This window comes from Typopeltis vanoorti, chromosome 1, assembly GCF_054136105.1.
Source record: "Typopeltis vanoorti isolate ZY-2024b chromosome 1, IOZ_Tvanoo_1.0, whole genome shotgun sequence".
Classification (NCBI taxonomy): Eukaryota; Metazoa; Arthropoda; class Arachnida; order Uropygi; family Thelyphonidae; genus Typopeltis; species Typopeltis vanoorti.
This window is the reverse complement of record NC_143549.1, coordinates 181,003,997-181,021,905: the sequence shown is the minus strand read 5'-3', so window position 1 is coordinate 181,021,905 and position 17,909 is coordinate 181,003,997. Positions and strand designations below refer to the sequence as shown.

The following is a 17,909-nucleotide window of genomic DNA, read 5'->3' as shown; positions in this document are numbered from 1 at the left end:
AGAGGATCCAAAGGTGAGTGACCAAGATGGTAGCTGGTCTATGGAATGAACCTTACGAGAACAGGTTGAAGATTTGTGGGTTACAGAAACTTGATGGGCAGAAAAGGGATGATATGATTGAGACATTCAAATTACTGAGGGGTTTTTACAAGATTAATTCAGAGGAAATTTTTCTGAATAGGTGTGGTGGGAGAACTACGGGCTATCCATGGAAACTGAGCAAGAGTCTAGAAGCAAGGGTGTTAGAACTAGGTTTTTTACTTGGAGAGTGGTGAATGAGTGGAATAAGCTGTGAGAGTCTGTAGTGGATGCCATGACTGTAAATGAGTACAAAACAAAGTGTGATAGATGCTGTGCAAATGCTGAATAGTTTATGATGTATAGGGCTGTGATAGATGCTGTGCAAATGCTGAATAGTTTATGATGTATAGGGCCTCCCTTGATGAGTCTAAGGACTCCTTGGAATTGCCTGTAATAATAATTATAACTTTACATACACAAAGTTACACAGTATCTTGTCACACATTATCCTTGACTTGTTATTTTGCTCTTCTTGTTGTCCATTATGGTAAATGCTCAGCAAACTAGCCTGTTTCAAAAAGAGTTTGTTTTAAAAAAGTAAACTATTCAGTGATAAGAAAATCTTGTAGTTTTTTTATCACTGATTTGCTTATAGTACTAAAGATACTATAATGAAGAATATAGATACTGAAGATAGATATAATGAAGAATAATATTTTAATATATACCAAAACAGTATCTGCACTGGGAGCTATATTCACCATTCACCATGACAGATCAAAGCAACTCATGGCCAAGTATGTTCAAGTTCATATCTTAATTAAAATCATCTTGGATTACTTAAAATCAAATATTTTACATTTTTGGATTTTCCCCACTAATTGCTTATTGTAAGCTATGTCAGAGCAAATTTTCAGCTTCTTGACACTATGGCAGTGTTGCCAATTTAGCTCTTTTGGGGCTAGATCTAGCCCTTTTTTTTTTTCTTCCCTAGCTCAAAAATGTTTAATCTAGCACCTAGCTCCACATCTAGCTCCTTCAGAACTAGTTTCAGCTCTTTTTAGTTGTTTTTATAACTTACTGTTAAAGAAATTGTTTTAAAAGTTTTCCTGATGTTCGCATTTGATAAGGAATTGCATTGTACGTTTGGTGCGAGCATCTTACATGTTTCAAATGCATGATGATGTCAGTCAGTCACGTGGCCCAATATTTGTAGACAAATATTTTACATTTTTGGATTTTCCCCACTAATTGCTTATTGTAAGCTTTGCCAGAGCAAATTTTCAGCTTCTTGATACTATGGGCAGTGTTGCCAATTTAGCTCTTTTGAAGCTAAATCTAGCTCTTTTTTTTCTTCCCTACCTCTAAAAATTTTAATCTAGCACCTAGCTCCAAATCTAGCTCCTTCAGAACTAGTTTCAGCTCTTTTTAGTTGTTTTTATAACTTACTGTTAAAGAAATTGTTTTAAAAGTTTTTCAGATGTTCGCATTTGATAAGGAATTGCATTGTACGTTTGGTACGAGCATCTTACATGTTTCAAACGCATGATGACGTCAGTCAGTCATGCGTTTGAAACGTGATCAAACGTGGCCCAACAGTCTGCCATTTTGTCGCCTTAAAGTTGATAGCACCGCTACAAGTTAGTCTTTGCATAGTGTTTTGGTAGTTACGATAGCGAATGGGAGGTTTTCATAGACTGATCGTAATTCGTTGCAGTAAAGAGTTCTTCAAAAATGAGCAAAGAGAAAAATAAAGCTTACAAGCAAAAATTTAGGAGGGAGTGGTTGCAAATGGGAATGTTTAGTAAATGGTTGTATGAAGTTCCTGGTGACGCTACAAAAGGCCACTGTAAGTTTTGCAGATGTGATATAGTTTCCAAATTATTGTCAACTTGGAGAACATAGCGAAACTGAGAAACATCTTGCTGCAGTTCCTATTACAAATATGCTTGTGAAAAAGTCTGATGAGACATTGAACTTTGAAGGTAGGTTAGCATTATTTCTTTGTTCTCCATGCAGTTAGCCTAGTGGCTTTGCGCTTCGCAACCATATGCCTGGGGAAAGAGTGTCCTAGGTTTGATTCCCGTCAACTACGTGAGGAGCTCAAGGATCTTCCTCAGCCATAGCCCAGTTAGCCGGTCTTGGGCATGGACAGCAGGGTTTTTCCACCAGTTTATCTGGTGTTTTTCATCCCGCAAGCAGGCAAACTGGTCCGAGGACACACATGGATTACAGTCAGGAATACTGACCCAGCCATAGGTCTGATTCGTCAGCCTATGCCGGTTCCAGATCCCTGATAAAATGGGGGGGGGGCATAAAGGGGGGAACGCTGTATCATCACATGGAATTTATTTATTTCTTTGTTGTCACTCATCATTCAACAGTTCGATCATCTAGTACAGGGGTCGGCAAACTTTTGAGACGGAAGAGCAAAACCTGTCCCTCACAACAATTTAAAAATTATTCGAGAACCATAAATATATTTTTACAAATAAGGAAAATTTAAAGTAATATTATAGTAAATTTATAGTAATATAACAAGTTATAATATTAATTATATCTTTATTAAATGAAGAAAAAATCACACAGGCACCCAGTAGAGGGCGTCCGTGCACTCACTTTGTTGCTCTGCAAATGACGTCAGATGTCGAGGCACCCTAAAACCTAATTTTAATTAGTCACCATTATGTGAATGAAATTCTTTAAAAATTTTATAAATGAAACTATGATAGTTTTATTTTCATTTTCAATTTTACTTCAGAGCCACATGTACGTACTCAAAGAGCCACAGTTTGCCGACCCCTGATCTAGTAGATCTTTGCAAAAATATCATCCCAGACAGTCAAATTATGCCAAAGGTAAAAATGCACCAAATTAAGTGCTCTGAAATTGTAAAGAATACTAAGCGAGCATTTTGAAGAAGATCTAATTGCGGACATTGGAGATGAAAGTTTCAGCTTGCTAATAGACGAATTGAATGATATCACAGTGAATAAGATTTTAGGAATGGCCATCATTTATTATGGCAAGAAATTCAACAAAATTATGCATACATTTCTGAGCATGGTGGTTCTAGAAAAGTGTGACGCTAGTGGCATTGTGGCTGCACTGAAAAAAGAGCTCTTGACCAAGAAACTGGACATAAAAATCTTATTTCAATTGGTACAGACAATGCCAGTGTTATGGTTGGTGTCAATAATGGCGTTTATGAACAACTGAAGGCATATATTTCTTCCTTAATTTTAATTAGATGTGTATGCTATTCATTACAACTGGCAATGTCTCACACTTGTGCAGAATCTCTCCCAAGAAAATTAGAATGTTTAGTTGCCGTAATGTATAAGTGGTTTTCACATTCGTCTTCAAGACAAGCAGCATACAAAGAGCTGTATCAAACTATCAACAAAAATGATGCTCCTCTGAAAATTGTAAGCAATTGTGCAACAAGGTGTCTCTCCATTGAACCTGCAATAGGTAGGTTAGCATTATTTCTTTGTTCTCCGTGCTGTTAGCCTAGTGGCTTTGCGCTTCGCAACCATATACCTGGGGAAAGAGTGTAGTCAGAAATTCAGTACACAGAATTCTCAGCCAGTGGTTGGAATTAAAAACTCACTTCAAAGTTGTGAGTGTGACTAAGAAATGTTACAAAGCTCAAATTTTGTGGGAGACGTACAAAGATGAAAAGAATCTGTTGTACCTTTTTATTTTTGCATCCTGTTCTAGTTCAAGTCCAGCAAGTTAACAAAATTTTCAAATCTAACAGTGCGGATAAGATGAGATTATTTGAAGACCTTTCTCGTTTGATTTGCTCTATTGCTAATATGTTAGTGCTACCATCTCCCACAGTCAACCCTCTAGAGTCAGAGATTGATGACTATTTGGATCCCAATCCAAATCTTGGTTACAGATTTGAAAGAAAAATTTCAGAGTTGATGATACAAAAGAAAATAACATAAAATGATGAGTGAAATATTAGATGTAGAGCAAGACAGTTTCTTCTTGGTCTCTTCAAACAGCTTAAGCAGAGGTTGCCTGAAAACTTTAATATTTTAAGAATGATGTCTTCTTTTTCTGTTGACAATACCCTAAAACACATAAAAGAACCTGTTACTCCCATCTTAGAAATAATGCTGAAAAACAGAATAAGATGTTGCTGCTGCTGAATACCAGTACAATACTATCCACTTAAATAAATGGACAAATGTAGAAAACACTGAGCTATTCTGGACTGAAGTACGAGAATATAAAGATGCATCTGGAATGAATCCATTTAAAGAAATTGCTCTGTGTGCAATAAATTTATTAATACTGCCAAATTCTAATGCAGAAATTGAATGAATTTTTAGTTCCATGAATGTAGTTAAAACTAAATTAAGAAACAAGATGGATTTGCCAATGCTGACAGCTATTTTGTCCGTCAAGTATGGTCTCAGGCGTAACAACAAGTGCTGTACAGACTATCATTTACCAGCATCTACACTGAGTAATATTGAAACGATGGTCACATATAATGAAGCTGAAAATCTAAGGGAAAACTTGAGTGAATTAAGCACAGAAGACCACATGGAAGATATATTTAGCCACTTATATGTAAGTATGGCAAGGATGGCAACGGGAAACCACCTTGCTCATAATCATCTCCCTAGTATGGTAGCATATAGCTACCCCCCCCCCCCCTGCCGTATGGCAGAAGGGAATAGATAGATATGTAAGTATCACTTTAACTTGAATAAAGTAACTAACTTAGAAGTATCAGCTACTACTTTTAAAATTTTAGCTTCAAATTTTTATTTTTAACTCCTTTTTAGCTCTTTTCTTTTTTTAAGATTTAGCTGTTTTTAGTAATTTTCATTTGGCAACACTAACTATGGGAGGTGGATATGCATTTTTTTCTGTCTGATATGTTTCTTCTTAAGTATTTTGCAATTGAACATGTTCTTCTCTTAGTAGCAAAAACTTTCCTTCCACTCTCTTCAGTTCTGAGTCTTCTCTTTCGAGGTTGTGTACCTGTCCCCATTCAGCATGTCATCTAGCATTGTTTTCCTTACTATTCCTCTGGGTCTTTTTCTGTCTATTTTTCCTTCGATGGCATCTCTGATGATTCCATTTCCTCTCAGAATATGCCCGATCCAGTTTCCCTTTCTTCTTTTTATCCTCTTTAACAGACTTCTTTCTTCTTCTACTCTCTTTAAGACCTCTTCATTGGTTAATTTTATCTGTCCATTTGATTTTTTCCATTCTTCTCCAAATTCACATCTCAAAGCGTTCCTAAATCTTAATTTCTTCTTTCTTTAATGTCCAAGTTTCAGCTGCATAGAGGGCAACACTCCACATGCAACATTTTATTAGTCTTTTCTTTAGATTTCTGTCCATTTTACTTCTGAATAAATTCCATTTTCTATTAAAGGCATCTCTTCCCATTGCTATTCTTGCTTTTATCTCACTTTGACATCTTCCATCACTGCTAATCACACTTCCTAGATATTTAAATATCTTTACTTGATTCAAATTTCCCCTATTTATTCTGATATCCATATTTGCCTCTTTCCTTGCTACTTTCATTACCTTTGTTTTTCTTATGTTAATTTTCATTCCATAATTTATACATGACTACAGTAATCTGTTCAACAGATGGTGTAATCCTGTTTCAGTATTTGATAATAATGCCTTGTCATCTGCATATCGTATTACAAATATTTGTCTACCTCCAATCTTTATTCCTTTTTCTGAATTCCCTAGTGCTTCACACTTCCTAGATATTTAAATATCTTTACTTGATTCAAATTTCCCCCATTTATTCTGATATCCATATTTGCCTCTTTCCTTGCTACTTTCATTACCTTTGTTTTTCTTATGTTAATTTTCATTCCATAATTTATACATGACTACAGTAATCTGTTCAACAGATGGTGTAATCCTGTTTCAGTATTTGATAATAATGCCTTGTCATCTGCATATCGTATTACAAATATTTGTCTACCTCCAATCTTTATTCCTTTTTCTGAATTCCCTAGTGCTTCTTTTAACATTGCTTCGGAATACATGTTAAACAAAACTGGTGAAATAATTAGCCTTCTGTCTAATCTTTTCCATTACTTTCACCATCTTTTCCCATTTTACAAAGTCAAAAGGTTTTTCAAAATCTATATAACAGATATTAACTTCTTTATTCACTCCCAGACTTCTTTCACTTATTATTCTTAATAGTCCAATCACATCTCTTGTTCCCCTATCCTTCCTGAAACCAAAATGATCTTCTCCAAGAAATTCTTCCACCTTAGATGCAATTCTCCATGTTAGAATTCTCATAAGTATTTTTGATGTATGGGAAATGAGGCTTATTGTTCTAAAATCCTTGCATTACTTTTCTTTGGTATAGGCACTGTCGGTGCCAGGTTATTTTGCACCCTAGGCACAGTTTACAAGTGCACCCCTTATTTCACAAGTTGGATATTTTTTAAAATGAAATTTTAAATATAAAAAATAAAAATTATTTTGGCATGCTTTATTAATAATATACAAAGTAATATGCAATATGTATAATATATGAAAATCAAATTTTAATTTTTCTTGCCTTCAATTTTGCAAAATTTTGAAAGTTTTGTGCCCTAGGCGGTTGCCTAGTTTGCCTAAATGGTAATACCGGCCCTGGGTATAGGTATAAATATTAAGGTCATAAAATCTTTTAGTTATTCTCTTTGTTATAAATTAAATTTATTATTTTGGTTATTTCTTCGGTTCCTTTCTTCTGAAGTAGTTTCAGGAATTCTGCAGGTATTTCATCCATTCCTTCTGCCTTTCCACATTTTAGTTCTTTGATGGCCATTTCTACTTCTGTCAAAATCTCTGGGCCTAGATCAGTGATGGCGAACCTATGACACGTGTGTCAGCACTGACACACTTGAGGGTTTCAGGTGACACACCTTGGATGTTGAAAAATATTGGTATTCTGATGAAAAATCTACGATAAATCGTGTAAGATCGCTCTCAGTTAAGGCGAAGGTAGGTTTGTTCATTGAAAGAACTTTCTACCAGTATCAGCAACAGAAAAGTCATTAAATGTAATGTAAGTTTGTAATTTCAGTTTATTAAATTAATTGTATAATATGAATTCATAGATTTTATATCAATGTCCTATTAAATAAATAGCCTAATATGATATGTAGAAGTCACCATCTATGATTATGTAGTTACATTTATAATGCATGTATGCAAGTGGCACATCAACAACGTCAATATTTAAAAAAAAAAAGTTTGACACACCTGGGTAAAAAGGTTCGCCATCACTGGCCTAGATCATCTTCATTTACCTTCTTTATATCTTCTAATGGCAACTCATTTGGCCTATTTTCCTTGTCATATATATATTCAATGTATTCTTTCCATCTCATTAAGATTTTATCTTCTTCAGTTATGATTTTCCCATTCTTATTTTCTATGCCTCTAGCTCGAATTCCATTTTTCTTGGGATTCATGCTTCTTGCTTTTTCGTACAAAAGATCATACCTTCCCACTCTCTCACAATTTTCCATTTCTTCATATTGTTTTTTAAGCCAATCTTTACTTCTTTCTGCTTCAATTCTCAATTTCTCATTCAGGGTTCTATATTGTATTTTCCTTTCTGGGGAAATTTTCTTCTTCCTTCCTTTAGAGAAATCATCTTAGATTGGATGGGGTTTGATATTAGATTGGTGCATTGGATTGGAGACTGGCTGTCTGATAGGTATCAACAAGTTGTGTATGGAGGAGCAATATCCAGGAAAAGGAAAGTCACTAGTCTTGTTCCTCAGGGGTCTGTTTTAGGGCCATTAACTGTATAGGTATAAATATAAACCTATACTGTTTTACTTGTATATTAATGATATTGGTGAAGATTTCGATGGAGATATTCAGTTGTTTGCAGATGAAAAGTTGGGATGAACCATGAAGAGAAGATGTTGTGACCTTACAAGAAGACTTGAATAAATTGAGTGATTGGGCACGGGAATGGGGATGTGAGTTCAATGTTGCAAAATGTAAGGTTTTAAAATTTGGAAAATAAAGATGGGATGCAGAATTTATCTTGGTGAGGATATATTGTCGGAGGTGGAGGAAATAAGAGATCTGGGGGTAATAGTGGATAAGGATCTGAAATTTAGGTGACACATAGCCAAAATTGTGAAGACAACACAAAGGCTTCTGGGAATGATGCAGAGGACACTGACTTGTAGAAGTAGGGAGATTCTTGTTCCATATTGTATAAGCCTTTGATTAGGCCACACATGGACTGTTGTGCCCAGATTTGGTTACCTGGTTTTCAGAAGGACGAAGAGATGTTGGAAAGGGTCCAGAGGCAACTGACTAAGGTATTTCTGACCTCTGGAATGTCGAGTATGAGGAAAGATTGAGAAGATGCAACTTGCAAAATCTGGTGGACAGAAGGAAGAGGGGAGCTATGATAGAGATCTATAAGTTAGTAAAGGATCAATGCTGGAGAGGTTCTACAGAAAATATTGGGAGATCCGGGGAGAACCAGAGGTCATCCCTGGAAACTGTATAAAGAGGGTGTGAGGAGGGGTGTGAGAACCAGGTTTTTTTCATGCAGAGTTATAAATGATTGGAATGCCTTGCCGGAGAGTGTGGTGTCTACAGAGAATTTGAGTTTGTTTAAAGCACGGTATGATGAGATTTAAACACACTCAATGTATGCTATGATGTATGATAAAAGGACCTCCCAGATGAGTCTTTGACTCCATGTGGTCTTGGGTAATAATAATAATATCCAATTTCTTCTACAATCTTCTTTATTTTCTCTTTAACTTGTTCCCATTTCTTTTCTGGATCTTCAGTTTTGACAATACTTGTTTCCTCTATTTCTTTCTCCAATCTATTTCCAAATTCCTGGTCTTTTTAAATTTTTCTAAGTTCCAATTTTTCCTTTTCACAGCTTCTTTTTAGTTTCACATTTTGTGGGCAGAGTAAATATCAGCTCTAGGATACGTGCATGCATTTTTTACACTATTCTTGTATCTTTGCTTTACTATAATGTAATCAATTTGATACTTTTCCATATCTCTTGGTTTTTTTCCATGTGTATAGTCTTCTCTTAGATTTTTTAAACGAAGCATTCGTAATTATTAGCTTATTTTCTTTACAGAATTCCATTAACCTTTCTCCCTCTCATTTTTATTACCTAGTCTGTATCTTCTTACTACACTCCCATCCTCATCTTCTCCCACAACTCCATTCCAGTCTTCCATTATAATCATATAGTCTTTGCTTTTTTCTTCCTTAATTATTCTTGTAGTTGTTCATACATTTCCTCTATTTCCTCATCTGAATGGTCATTGTTGGCATATATACCTGCATTATTCTTATGTCCACTGGTTCAGCCTTCAATTTTTCCACCATAATCTTGTCATTCAGACATTTTATGCTAATAATGCTCTTTGTTGTTCTTTTATTAAAAACAAGTGCAACTCCTTTTTCCTTTTTATCTCCACCTGAATAAATTACTCTTACTTCGTCACTATAAAAATCACCTATTCCTGATATGTTTATGTTTCTTGAAATTGTTCTTATGGTAAAGGATAATAATGGTGAACAAACACAACAAAATTGGAAATTTTAATATTGTCAAATTCTAGTGATGTTTGCAGTTATTTGTAATGCAATCATGACTAATATTTGTGATCTCCAGCATCTCTAAGACATGAGGAATGTGCAAATTATTGTAATTACTAAAGTTATCTTTATCAGAGATTTTAATATTCATAATGCCAGGTGTTTTCTTTTTACTTATACCTCTGTGTATTAACTCTTGAAACACTGTATAACTGTGATGAGCATTTATTTATAAATGCATATGAAAACTATACAGTATAGCCTTTCAGAGAAGAAAGATCATATTGTATTATGAAGTTTTACTTCAAGAAATGGAGGGGGCAGGGATTCCTGGCATGATAGTGATCAAGATCAAATGGTGATGATAACCTTGGTATTTGTAAGGATGAGGAGGATGTTAACAAGTAGAGACAAAAAAAGGTGATGTACAAAGCTTTGATCAGACACATAGACCATTGTGTATGTGCTGATCTGGTTACCTAGTTTTCATGGTGATATCGAAACCTTAGAAGAGTGTAGAGGCAGTTAACTCATCAAATTTCATTTCATGGTTAGATTGGATGGTTTCATCACAGCTAAAACAACTAAGTTATAAGTCATTCTGTTAATTGAGTACGTTCTCTAGCCTGTTTTATAGGAGGAAAGATTCTGCTAGCTTCATACGAGACCAGTTAACTTATTTTCATTTGAAAAGCCAGTATAAAGGTTCCTTATGTCCTAGATAGGATTTTAGCTGAGGTCTTTTCAACCTATAAGCAAATATCATGATGCACTATGTTGCTAACAGATATGTTAGCAACTTCAAGGCTGTCGAATGTAAGTCTTGAGAGTATATTAAGGTAAATTATAGAGATTACATAAGAGAAGAGATGATTTAATCAAGAAAATAATGGAGAGGAGGTAATTGGATAGATATCAACCAGATTTTTTGAAATACGGAAGGAATAAGAATGAGGTGAGCCTGAGAAATTTTGTAAAGCATGAGGAGTTGATTTTTTGCATCAGGATGCTTGATTAGCATCAGTTGCTAGTGAGTTTTCTGATGAAAGAACTGAACGAATTAATAAGATTCCAATTTTTAAGCAATACTTGAAATGAAAATTATAAATTAAGAATTTTGAAAGAAAAAAAAAATTTTTTTTTAAACTTTTCTGTAGAGCTGGGTTTCTCAAACTTTTTCTACAATGGAACACTTCACAAATCCTGAAATTTTCACGGAACACCTTGGTTATTTTGTAATGTATTAATTAATAATTAAATGGTAATTTAGCTGATTTTATTATTAATTAATAATCGATAATTGATAATTAATTAACAATTAATTAAACATCAATTAAAGTTTAATTTAATTGATGTTTTAATTTAATCGATTTAATTAATCGTAAATAAACCATCATTAAATTAATTTGCTGATTTTCATTGACATATCCTATTCTGATCACCAAATATATTTATAATATTATAAGTGCTTACGAGTGAATGCAGACTTTCTCTCCTGTGTACTAGTAGTTTTCCCCTCCTTTTGTACATCCTGGAGATCTTTGTAGGCTTGAGGTGGATGACTCACTATCTGTTCCATCACAAACATCTTCAATAAGAGATTTCTTAATACCAAAATTAAACAAAGTGCCTTGTCTCTTATTCATATTAGAATTTAAATCTGTATTCGTATTACTTTTAAAAAAATCACGGCACTCCGATTTCAGAATAAGCACTTACACACTGGAATACGAACTTGCGAAAAAAAGTATTCAGTATTACTTGATCTGAGAACCAGATACAGACTACCTTGATCTTCAATTTCAGTGGAAAAATTTTCTTTATACTTCCTTGCTGATTGGTCACTGACATTTGCAACACAGATGTTATTTCGTTCAGTTTTGTGAACAGAGGATACCCGCCCATTGTTATAATCAGCTTGCAGGCAATTTTTACAATCGGTCATAAATGGCGGTATTCTCTTTCCTGATTGTTGAAAGATTTCAATGTGTGAAAATTAATGATAATTCATGAATATTTCCATGTTTAAAAATATGCCGCTTGGTCACTGACATTTGCTACACAAATGTCATTTCCTTCAATTTTCAGAACAGAGGATATGCCACCATTGTTATAATCCGCTTGCATGCAATTTTTATGACCGGTCATAAACAGCGGTATTTCCTTTCCCAATTGTTGAAAGGTTGTGTGAAAATTAATGATACACAGATTAGGCATTCTGGGTCTGAGCTTTTCGACATATTCACGAATATTATTCTCCTCAGAATATTTTTACTATAAAATATTTATTCATGAAAAATGCTTAGAAACCTAAAATGACAAATTTCTGAACTTCTCACGGAACACAGTTTGAGAAACCCTGCTGTAGAGAATGGCAATTACTATTATTTGGTTTCCTTGTGGAGTTTCTCAAATTTCTCCATTTTAAATCACTATATTATAGTAAGTTGATGTATAGAGAATGGCAGAAGTGGGCAACTCCATGGACACTGGCCACATTTGGCCAGTGGACAATGCAGTTGTAACCAATGGTATTTTTGGAACAAGTTAAAATTAAATTGAATGCTTCAATTATTTTTTATTTTTGCATAATGTGGCCAATGTTGCTTTCATTTGGCACAGTTATGCCAACCATGAAAAATAAGTTGCCCACCCCTGAGCTATATAATTCTTGCCTTTTATGCTAAAGAAGGAATTACTCATATTCCACTGTCCTATGTTAAAGGAATCTGTGAACATACTGCAGAAATTTAAAGTCTCTCAATGTCTGTATGGCATTTTGTCTTATCAGAAAAGTTTCCACTTTTCTCTCTTTACCAAAAGAAGCTTCTCCTTGCTCTTGTGGCTTCACCTGTCTTGGACATTTGGAAGGTCTGTCTTTGTCCACTCGAGAAACATGAATCTTAAGTGTCTTGAGTCTAAACGTGTAGCTGGCCTTGTTGAACATGGTATGTCTACTTAGCACAGAGTCTTTTGGAATAAGAGTAGATTTCTTATGGATACAAGAAAACCTCACTTAATGTGAATTTTGATATGCATGATAATCACTTAGTGTGATTAAGTGAAATGATACTATTTCCCATTTAAGAGAGTGATAAATCACTTAACGCAATTTTTTTACGTTACGCAAAATTTTTTGCTGCCAGTCTGCTGCGAGCAGAAAAGCTCGAAGTCATTAAGAGACATGAAAGTAGAACTAGTAATACAGTGATTGTGCAAGACCTGGAATACAGTGAGTCTACAGTTTGGACTATATTAAATAAGAATAAAGAATACAAAACAAGGAAAAGTTACTACTGCTTCTTTAAGCATGCAAATCACCCAAAATAGAAGCCATTTGATGATCGAGATGGAGCGTCTTCTATTACTCTGGATTCAGGATTATAACCAAAAAAAGAATACTTCTTAGTATAGAGAATATTCAGGCAAAAGCTCTCAATATTTGAGAGAAAATTAATAAAAAAGATTTATAAATTTCCTGATATTTTTACTACATTCAAAGAAATCAAATTGCAAGAGGAATATGAAAGCTTTACTCCAAGTTTAGGATGGTTTGAACCATTTTAAAAATCGAACTGGACTGCATAATGTAAGAATAACTGGCGAATCTGCTAGTGCTGATAAAGAGCAGCCAAGTTTCCTGAATTGCAAAGGGTAATTCAGGAGGATAATTATGACAATCGGCAAATATTCATCGTCAACAAAATTGGTCTATTTTGGAAGCGTATGCCAACAAAATCTTTCCTAGCTAAAACTGAAGTATCTCAACCAGGATACATAGTATCTAAAGATCATCTTATGCTTTTATTAGGAGGCAGTGCAGAAGGTGACTTTAAACTCAATTCAGAACAGTTAAGCAAGAATGATCTCCTTCAACTAGAAGAACAGCGTGCATATGAAGAAAAAGAAGATAACAAGTGTGAACAAGAAGAGAATGTTAGATTAAGATTAGAGAATGTTACGACTAAGAAGCTAACTGCAAAAGAACTTGAGCTAGTTTTCAATCACATTGCAATGCTAAAGAAATTTTGTTTAATACTGATCCTGATATGGAACGAAGCTTTGAAGTCTGCTGAAATCTTGATAAAGTGATTGCAAGCTATCGCAAATTGCATGACAAGATGAAAAAGTCGAGCACGATTCAAATATCTTTACTTAATTTTTTTGTAAAAAAAGTAGCTCAATCAAATATTTAGACATTAAATAAAAATTTAAGCAATTGATTTTTATTAACTTTGATGATTTTATCCTCTAATATAGCTTATACCAGGCATGGGCAACCTTTCCTAGTTCGGGGGCCAAATTATCATTCTGTCTCCCAGTCAAGGGCCGGTCCAAATTATTCAATAAAATAAATTAATATTAAATGAATTAAAACAAGTTGCTACTTCATATTTAATTTATTTATAATATAATGCTTTGGTATAAAGCTCTACATAAATTTTATAATATAATGAACGACGTAACAATTTAATGTGAAGATTGGCCTTGTACTTCAACTACGAGACTATCAATATTGACGTTAATGTTACTTAAGGATAATCGCACAGAATTTTCAAGGTTTCATCCGTTATTCTTGTCCGAATTTTTGATTTATTGTATTTCATCCTCGAAAAAAACTGTTCACACATATGTGCTGCTGAAAAGACAAATGATTTTTCTTGAAAAGGCACGTAAATTTGTATATTTTTCTTCCACCAAATAAAATTTATAAAAATCCGTCAAAGCAATGTTGTTAAATTGTGATTTTAGCACTATATCTGCCTGAAGCTCAATAAGTTCCATCTGTAAGTTTTCTGGCACATTATTTACATCAGCATCCATCGGACGAACAAATATAGCGAATGTGGAGTCTTTGTTTTTGAAGTCGGCAAACCTTGTATCAAATTGCTCTATTAGTGCCTTCAGTTCATCTCCATAACAATTATAAGGGTTATTTTTATGAGCTGCTAGAGTAGGAAAATGATAACAATTTTTAACTCTTATCTGACTTTCCAACAATCTTAGTTTATTACAAAAAGCTTTGACATGTCCATGCAGTTCATGAACCCAACTGTCCTTGTTTTTGCAATTTAAGATTCAGTTCATTTAGGTATCCGGTGATATCTACAAGGAATGCTAAATCACACACCCGCTCATCATCTTTTACTTGGTTAATTGTGTTTCCTTTTATGTCCATAAAATCTGCAAAGTCTTGTCTCAGATCATAAAATCATTCTAATATTTTACTTTACTCAACCACCTCACTTCACAATAATAAGACACATCTTCATAATCCGAAAATAGGTCTGCCAAATACTCCTTAAATTGGCGGTGATTAAGTGCATGTGACATAATAAAGTTAATACTGGCTACTACAACTTCCATAACATTTGTGAATTTAATCGATTTTGCACACACATTTTGTTGGTGGATAATGCAGTGAAAATTTGTTAAATTTTCCGGATGGATCTGTAGTTCTATTGCTCTTTTATGAACTATTCAAATAAATCCCTTCTGTGTACCAACCATTGCAGGGGCTCCATCAGTACATATGCCAGATAGTGAACTCCATTTAAGCCCAAATCTCTCGAAGACTGTGTTGACTGTTTCAAATATATCTTCACCGGTAGTTGTTCCTTTTAACGGCCGTTAAAAGGAACAACTTTTAACGGCCGAACTTTTAACAATATTTAAAAATATTGCTAGTTGTGCTGTATTGGAGGCATCAGTGCTGTCATCCAAAGCAATTGAAAATGCTTCCAATCTAGCAGTCTTCTCTTTTAAACTTTTTTTGATATCATCAGCCATAATTTCTATCCGTTGGACAACAGTACATCTCGACAAACGAATATCCTCGAAGTCTTTTTTCTTTTCAGCACATATACTTGCAACATCCAGCAGACATTCTTTGATAAATTCTCCTTCACCAAATGACTTAGAATGCTTAGCGATTTTTTTGCTTACCACAAAGCTGGCTTTGACAATGCTGTGGTCTTTGCTTGTTGAACATTTGCTGCTGAGTATTCAAGTTCTTCTTCAACCTCTGCATTTCATCTTTTCGTAGTTGTCCATCAATTTTTGGGTGATCCACATGTCTCGAAGTAAAGTGTCTCTTCAAGTTGTATTCTTTGTTGATGGATATGGATTCATTGCACAGCAAACATACAGGCAAACCTTTATTCAGAATAAAATAATAATCCTCCGTCCAGTTGTCTTGAAATTGATGATTCTCTGCGTCTACTTTTCTTTTTTTTTTTGCAATAACCCCTGACATTGTTCCAAATTTATAAACGATATTCAGAACTGTCAAACAAAACTGTCTTCACCGCAGGCACCAAACAGAACATAAAATCAATGCAGGCACTGAACAAAGCACAACACCGATGCAAGTACCGAACTGACACGTTGTAACACGTTCACACATGCCGCTAGTCAAAGTGAGAAAGAGATCTTGATTGGAGAAAACAAAGTGTGTTTTGTGCAAGTCATATGACGTCAGCTTAATGTGAGTTAGTAGAACACACCATGTTTTCTCCCACCATGAATCAGACAGACTTTGCTGAAATAGATTAGGACCAGATCTGGCCCGCAGGCCAGGGGTTGCCCATATGTGGCTTATACTGTAATTTTTTTTCCATATTTACGCTGATGGATGAATTATAATTATTCCTATTGTTTATTGTATTCACTTAACATGATTTTAGTGTTCATTAATTGATGGATTAATTAATTGCGTTAAACGAGTTTTTCCTGTATCTTTATAAAGAAACTTGTGAAATGTTCCTGCATTGTTCAAACTTAAATAGATTGGATAGGTGCCATTTATTTTCTTTATGGGAAATAGTACTTTTTCAGTCTGCTAACCTTTCCTAATTTATGTATTTATTTATTTTTCTAATTGGGAATTGGGCGACCATTTGTTACTTACTTTTATTGTGGTGCTTTTAGAATCTTTTTATTAATTATGTTATGTTGTTACATTTTTTTTAATTTGTACAGAAGATGCCTTTTGATACCTAGCCGAAGATTATCGAATTAAAAATCAATTTATTTAATATAAATCGACCGTTTCTTTCATTTCTACTACTTATTAGAATCTTTCAGACAGTTGGAGGGTAGTGGGATAGGGAACAAGGGAATCCTGGAAGCTTAACCAAGATATAAAAAGTAATATGTGAATTAGGCAATGCAGAAGGTGAAGGTGACTCAATTCCCATTCAGAACAGTTAAGCAAGAATGATCTCCTTCAACTAGAAGAACAGCTTGCATATGAAGAAAAAGAAGATAACAAGTGCGAACAAGAAGAGAATGTTAGATTAAGATTAGAGAATGTTACGACTAAGAAGCTAACTACAAAAGAACTTGAGCTAGTTTTAAATCACATTGCATATGCTAAGGAAATTTTGTTTAATGCTGATCCTGATATGAAACGAAGCTTTGAAGTCTGCCGAAATCTTGATAAGTGATTGCGCTATCGCAAATTGCATGACAAGATGAAAAAGTCGAGCACGATTCAAATATCTTTACTTAATTTTTTTGTAAAAAAAAGTAGCTCAATCAAATGTTTAGACATTAAATAAAAATTTAAGCAATTGATTTGTATTAACTTTTATGATTTTATCCTCTAATATAGCTTATATTGTATTTTTTTCTCCCAAATTTATGCTAACTGATGGATGAATTATAATTATTTCTATTATTTATTGTATTCACTTAACACGATTTTAGCTTGCATTAATTGATGGATTAATTCATTGTGTTAAGTGAGGTTTTCCTGTATCTTTATAAAGAAACTTGTGAAATGTTCCTGCATTGTTCAAACTTAAATAGATTGGATAGGTGCCATTTATTTTCTTTATGGGTAATAGTACTTTTTCAGTCTGCTAACCTTTCCTAATTTATGTATTTATTTATTTTTCTAATTGGGAATTGGATGACCATTTGTTACCTTACTTTTATTGTGGCGCTTTTAGAATCTTTTTATTAATTATATTATGTTGTTACATTTTTTTTTAAATTTGTACAGAAGATGCCTTTTGATACCTAGCCAAAGATTATAGAATTAAAAATCAATTTATTTAATATAAATCATCCATTTCTTTCATTTCTGCTACTTATTAGGATCTTTCAGACAGTTGGAGGGTAGTGGGATAGGGATCAAGGGATTCCTGGAAGTTTATCCAGGGTATAAAAAGTAATATGTGAATTTTTTACTAGTGGAAGATTGCATTTACAGAAGAAGATGCATGTGAACAGAATATTAATCTGTCTTCAATTTAGTAATAAGAGTAAATGTTTTAAGA

General features: G+C 34.0%; 1 protein-coding gene across 1 annotated transcript in view; it reads left to right on the top strand.

Annotated features, from left to right (window-relative positions):
• Megf8 (multiple EGF like domains 8) overlaps positions 1-17,909 on the top strand; it is a 752,012-nt gene that overhangs the window by 15,952 nt on the left and 718,151 nt on the right. The window lies entirely within an intron of this gene.